This window comes from Cynara cardunculus, assembly GCF_001531365.2.
Source record: "Cynara cardunculus var. scolymus isolate 2C chromosome LG 5, CcrdV1, whole genome shotgun sequence".
NCBI lineage: Eukaryota > Viridiplantae > Streptophyta > Magnoliopsida > Asterales > Asteraceae > Cynara > Cynara cardunculus.
Genome location: NC_037532.1, coordinates 35,080,001 through 35,087,709, shown reverse-complemented (window position 1 = coordinate 35,087,709; position 7,709 = coordinate 35,080,001).

Sequence of the window (7,709 nt, the reverse complement as noted above, 5' to 3'; positions counted from 1 at the left end):
AAAATCTTTTTTAAATGTAATTATTTTTTTTGTAAATGTAAGTACTTTTTTGTTATATTTGTTTAATTTTATAGATCTAAATACTTTTTGGTTCAAAAAATATTTAGAGATTTAATCGTTTAAAATATGAATGTTTATTGGGTTTTTTTCGGACTTTTTTCACTATTTTACCACATTAACTAGTTGTACAAGTCATAAGAATGTATTCAACAGGGTTTTAGAAAAGTCCAAGGAGTTATTTAACATGTTTTAGATTGTCCAAGGACTTATTTGTTCCAAAAAATTGTTCAATGAGTTATTTAACATGTTTTAAATTGTCGAATGACTTATTTGTACCAAAAAATTGTCGAATGACTTATTTGTTCCAAAAAATTGTCCAAGGAGTTATTTAACATGTTTTGGAATGTCCAATGATTTATTTGTTCCAAAAAATTATCCAATGACTTAATCATTCCAAACACTAAAAAAGAAATCTAAATCTGCATTTATTTTTATTTTGAAAATTCAATAATTAAAACATTTGAATTTCATAATTTATCATAAACTTAAAAGACCCGGTGACAAAAAACAGTGGAGATACACATATCTAACAATCTTGTATTTGGTTCATTTAATTTCTAAATAACTCATAATGGCATCAAGACTTGACTTCAGGTGACCTGTATTATGGTTTTATTTTAAGGCTTGACTTATGTTGCAACACGTTATGATGTGTTACAACATGTTATTCAACACACTAACACTCACGAATTTATGTATGTGTGTGAATATATATATATATATATGTGTGTGTGTGTGTGTGTGTGTGTGTATGGGGGGGAGAGAGAGAGAAGAAGTTAAGATGAGAAACGCAATAAGAGATCTAGACCCTTGATCACTTGTGGTGAGAAGAGTAAGAGAGATCTCCACCATTAGATCAATCCTTCTTAAGAATTAAGACTTCTTCTTACGTTTTTTAACATAACTTTCATTTTCACACTTTCACTCGCCTATATGTTTATTATATAATTCGATGTAAAATTACTTTTATACCATTCAATTCAATTCTAAATGAGAAGTTTTACTTGAAAAATATACAAGTTTTATGGGTTTTTTTAAAAAATAATAATAATAAATAATTTAATTTCAAAATCGAACTCGAAATTCACAATCATTGTAACAAAACTTCACCCATAACCTATCATTCAAAAGAACCCAACACTCCCACACTTGAAAGCCACACCCCGACCAAATATATCACTACAAAAATGAAGAGTATCAGGGAAAATTCCCTCGCTGATTCGTCACAAAAAGGATGTTCCATCGCTGATAGTCTGTAGGTCAAAAACCCGTAGGTAATGATATCAGTGACAGAATTTAGCTACGGATCAGCAAAAGAACCTTTCAGCGATGGATCAGCGAGAGAAACTTTCAACGACGGATCAGCGAGGGAAACTTTCAGCGAAGGAACTTTTCAGCGATCGATCAAAGAGGTACTGGGAGGGACTTTTAACGACGGATTTTCCGTCGCTAATCCGTCGCTAATGTTTATTAATCTAAAAATAAATAATTTATACTTACATAATTCMTGTATTTATTTATACAAAACTTGGCCATATAATAACAAATTAAAACTAACCAATTCATACAATTAAAATATCTAATTCATACAATTTAAAATATCTAATTCATACAATTTAATATWCAAAGTCAAACAACKTAACTACCGAGAGGTAGGGGAGGGGGGAAACATATMTTGACTRTCGCATAAACGCAGAAAAATGCTCCGATAAGGYGGCATGTTCGGCTATGGCAGCAGCTTGTCTCGCYTGTTCGGCTAACGAGGCAGCTTGTCTGGCCTCMAAATMTGTCATATTCTTCCGTTCGGTCTCCAGTTYCTCGTCTACCCTTGCCAACTTCTCTCWMMACTCAGTTACCTGTAAATATTCAATATTCGACAAAATCAGTAATTTGTTCGCAATTTCAGTAATGAGAAAGTATATAACAATATAACCAACATATCTTCATTGTTGACTCGTATGATCTCTCGATGCTACTGCTACATCTACCCATCATAGCATAAGAGGGATCCTGAGAGGTCCCAAAATAAAAAATGCAGCCCTTCCTCCGTCCTCCGACACTCTGCTCCCAAAAGTCTTATCAAGGGGAGGGGTGTCGATACTAGACTGTGACTCACCCCTAAGCGATTGAAATCGCTCTTACGATTCACCAAAACAAAAAACGGGTGAGGTTATATATGTAGAAATTTCAGCTTCATAACAGTTCTAAATCAAATATTGGCTCGGATGACTGGGTGTTGGCTTCTCATTGTTGAGGTCTCTCCCCGACCCTGAACCTGTCAAAGCTGGGGCCTCCTTGGTCATCTCTTGTTCATTTAACATCGGTTCATCTTCATCATTTGAATTATCATTTATGTCTTCAAATTATGGTTCATCCTTGCTATCTTCATTTCTCGACATATCGTCGCTATGATCGTCTGGTTTGTCGCCATCTTCATCTTCATTAATATTATGGAGTACATTTACATCCCTTGTGGCAAGACGAACATCATCGAGTTCGTTTCCCAATGCAAATGTTGTATGGGTTACCCTTTCGTTGATTTGAAAGAATTGTTTTTCATCCACATGATCATTGTTTTCAACTATCCCATATATACACTACTAGAAAACCAGGTATCAGCGACGAATATCAGCGAGGGAAACAGATCAGCGAGGGAACAGCGAGGGAAATGCCAAAAAACTCATTCCCTCGCTGATCCATCGCTGATCTGCGAGGGAAAATTTCTCTCGCTGATCTGCGAGGGATCAGCGAGGGAAATACCAAAAAAAAANGACTTAATCATTCCAAACACTAAAAAAGAAATCTAAATCTGCATTTATTTTTATTTTGAAAATTCAATAATTAAAACATTTGAATTTCATAATTTATCATAAACTTAAAAGACCCGGTGACAAAAAACAGTGGAGATACACATATCTAACAATCTTGTATTTGGTTCATTTAATTTCTAAATAACTCATAATGGCATCAAGGCTTGACTTCAGGTGACCTGTATTATGGTTTTATTTCAAGGCTTGACTTATGTTGCAACACGTTATGATGTGTTACAACATGTTATTCAACACACTAACACTCACGAATTTGTGTATGTGTGTGAATATATATATATATATATATATATATGTGTGTATGTGTGTGTGTGTGTATGGGGGGGGAGAGAGAGAGAAGAAGTTAAGATGAGAAACGCAATAAGAGATCTAGACCCTTGATCACTTGTGGTGAGAAGAGTAAGAGAGATCTCCACCATTGGATCAACCCTTCTTAAGAATTAAGACTTCTTACGTTTTTTAACATAACTTTCATTTTCACACTTTCACTCGCCTATATGTTTATTATATAATTCGATGTAAAATTACTTTTATACCATTCAATTCAATTCTAAATGAGAAGTTTTACTTGAAAAATATACAAGTTTTATGGGTTTTTTTTTTTTAAATAATAAATAATTTAATTTCAAAATCGAACTCGAAATTCACAATCATTGTAACAAAACTTCACCCATAACCCATCATTCAAAAGAACCCAACACTCCCACACTTCAAAGCCACACCCCGACCAAATATATCACTACAAAAATGAAGAGTATCAGGGAAAATTCCCTCGCTGATTCGTCGCAAAAAGGATGTTCCATCGCTGATAGTCTGTAGGTCAAAAACTCGTAGGTAATGATATCAGTGACAGAATTTAGCTACGGATCAGCAAAAGAACCTTTCAGCGATGGATCAGCGAGAGAAACTTTCAACGACGGATCAGCGACGGAAACTTTCAGCGAAGGAACCTTTCAACGACCGATCAAAGAGGGACTGGGAGGGACTTTTAACGACGGATTTTCCCTCGCTAATCCGTCGCTAATGTTTATTAATCTACAAATAAATAATTTATACTTACATAATTCCTGTATTTATTTATACAAAACTTGGCCATATAATAACAAATTAAAACTAACCAATTCATACAATTAAAATATCTAATTCATACAATTTAAAATATCTAATTCATACAATTTAATATWCAAAGTCAAACAACKTAACTACCGAGAGGTAGGGGAGGGGGGAAACATATMTTGACTRTCGCATAAACGCAGAAAAATGCTCCGATAAGGYGGCATGTTCGGCTATGGCAGCAGCTTGTCTCGCYTGTTCGGCTAACGAGGCAGCTTGTCTGGCCTCMAAATMTGTCATATTCTTCCGTTCGGTCTCCAGTTYCTCGTCTACCCTTGCCAACTTCTCTCWMMACTCAGTTACCTGTAAATATTCAATATTCGACAAAATCAGTAATTTGTTCGCAATTTCAGTAATGAGAAAGTATATAACAATATAACCAACATATCTTCATTGTTGACTCGTATGATCTCTCGATGCTACTGCTACATCTACCCATCATAGCATAAGAGGGATCCTGAGAGGTCCCAAAATAAAAAATGCAGCCCTTCCTCCGTCCTCCGACACTCTGCTCCCAAAAGTCTTATCAAGGGGAGGGGTGTCGATACTAGACTGTGACTCACCCCTAAGCGATTGAAATCGCTCTTACGATTCACCAAAACAAAAAACGGGTGAGGTTATATATGTAGAAATTTCAGCTTCATAACAGTTCTAAATCAAATATATCTAACAATGACAGTCCAAACTAATAGCATCACTATGTTTATTAAAATATATTATCTTAAACCTGCCAAATGTATATGTTAATCGAAATAATGGTTTTAGAAAACTTACATGATACTTGGCAGCTTTGGGATAATTGAACTGAGGAGGATCGGTAGGCGAGTCATATGAACCTTAATCGAACTTCTGGTTTGTGTAGTGAGTGCGCTCAAACACCTCAGTAGCAGTCGGCTTACGACCCATTAGTTTTGCCTACATTAGACAATTAGGTTTAGTTGTTAGTAAACATAATGAACGAATTACATATTCAAAAAAGTTTATATACTCACCATCCTGTCTTGATGTTGTGCAATATTGATCGATCCCCCGGTGTGTCTGGACGACACCCCCTCAAACTGTGTGTTTCGATTGGCCCTATTGCTCATGGATTTCCTTTTCCAAGGCTTGGTATCCCAAACCTGTTAAAAATATAGCACATATATAAGGCGGTAAAAACACATGGCAATTCATAAAGCTTACAGTAGCAGATACATACCTGGTCAATCATCTAAAGCCAAAACCTGTCCAGGATCTATACAAGACGGTGTAATCTAATATGTGAGAAGTCCTCACCGTACCATTGTTGAGCACCGGGATAGGCCTGTGCCACGGCCCAGTCACGTGCAATGCTCATCCAATCTGAGTACCTATTGTGCATGGCTTTGGTCCATAAATCACGAACCATGTCATCCAACTTGGGTTACCATTGGAACGTAGCCTACATACACAATATTTGTATCAATGTAAAAACAATAACCTTATATGTATAATTACATTAAAATGGTACACCAACCCGAAAGGGCTGTAACATCAAGTCGTGGGCTTACTGAGGGACTTCCTTCCATCTATTTCGTCATCTCCCGGATAACACGAGCATTTTTAAACCTGCATAATTTAAAAAATATTTACAACACAAAAGACATTCATATCATTTTATTATGTAATACAAAGCTTATACCACATCTATTTATCCGTTATCTAACAAAGAAAGATATCGTCATTGGCTCAGATGACTGGGTGTTGGCTTCTCATTGTTGGAGTCTCTCCCCGACCCTGAACCTGTCAAAGCTGGGGCCTCCTTGGCCATCTTTTGTTCATTTAAATCCTGGAGGGTGTTCTCTGTGAACTCCACAATGTCATCGGCGCACGGTCGCCATGCTCGCCAACAGAGTTGCTGCCCTACCAGACATGGGGCTACTGCGACTACCATGACGGTCTCTATCGTGCTCTCGGCGTGACATCTCCTGAAAAAACAAACATTAGATTCTATCATGAAAAAAGATAATGACAAATCACGATTATATGTACAATTGTGAAATAAGCTTACAGAAGACAAGTTACTCATGAGAATAATGATCAGATAACATCGGTTCATCTTCATCATTTGAATCATCATTTATGTCTTCAAATTATGGTTCATCCTTGCTATCTTCATTTCTCAACATATCGTCGCTATCATCGTCTGATTTGTCGCCATCTTCATCTTCATTAATATTATGGAGTACATTTACATACCTTGTGGCAAGACGAACATCATCGAGTTCGTTTCCCAATGCAAATGTTGTATGGGTTACCCTTTCGTTGATTTGAAAGAATTGTTCTTCATCCACATGATCATTGTTTTCAACATCGTTAATCATGTCAGACACTTCATATATGTCACGAGCTTTTGTCTTGACAACCATCCACCAATCTTTCAAATCTTTTGTCATCGAAGGATATGAAATATAATAGACTTGTTCTTTCTGTGATGCTAGAACGTACGAGTCGTCGGATCCAAATTTAGACTTATATTTGATTTCTACCAAATTGAGTTTCGGATCAGCGAGGGAACTGTTTTTTTAGACTTTCCCTCGATCAGCGAGGGAATTTTTTTTTTGGCCAATTCACTCGCTGATCCCTAGGAACTGGTTTTAGGCCTTTCCCTGATCAGCGAGGGATTTTTTTCGTCGTTGATACGTTATTTTCTAGTAGTGAACCCCAACCCCTAATCGTTCTCACGTGACTTTGTCGACAACAGTGAACCCCTCATGTGACATTGCCATCCGTTCTCCTAACCTTTTAACTTATATATGTTTTTACTTTTTGACCACTAAAATATACGACATGTTTTATGTTTAACGACAATAAGTCAGACGCATTTTAGTCCATAAACTTGAAAATTGAGTAACCCTTTTTGACGTTTTTATTTTATTTTTTTGATTTTGTAAGACTTTTGACAAAATCCGATATATAATTTCTTTATATATTAAAACAATTATTATTTTATTATAAATAAATACGTAAATAAATTAAAGAAAGAAGAATAGTCGCATCAAAAGAGGAAGAAGATCCAGGAAAACAAGGAGAATCCATGGGAGTGTTGGATATATATACACCCATCAACTTCAAACCCAAATCCAAGATTTGCCAACAAATCACATGCCTTTCTCTTTTTATTATTACAAAAATAAAATGATACTGATTCGGTCGAAATTGTAAAAATCAGTTAACTCGAAGCAGTTTATCTGTTTAGTGATAGATCTTTAAATTATTGAGACAGATACTTTGAAACCAATAAGTTTAACCATCATGTGGTGAGAAATTGGTCATTTTAATTGAATAAGAACCGAATAATTTATTAAAACCGTAAGATTGAGATGACTTAACGACTAAGATTAAACTGTTACAATCATTTTCTTTAAATAAAAAGCTATTCCTTCATCCCGCGACTATTTTTCCTAATAAAAAATCGACAAAATTGAAACGGAACAAATTAATTAAAAAAACAAACAATTTAATTCTCTTTAATATATAGTTTTATACGTTTTTTTGGTAATTCTTCAGTTATTTTTTGGGCAGATTAAATGCATCCCTATATATACTGTTAAATGTATATGTATCTGTATTTTTTTCCTTACATATATTAATATCAAGACTTACTTTTTACATTTCTAACAGATTATTTAATATTATTCTGATATAAAAATAGATTTGCGTACAACATTATCAAAATTTTGTTTTGTT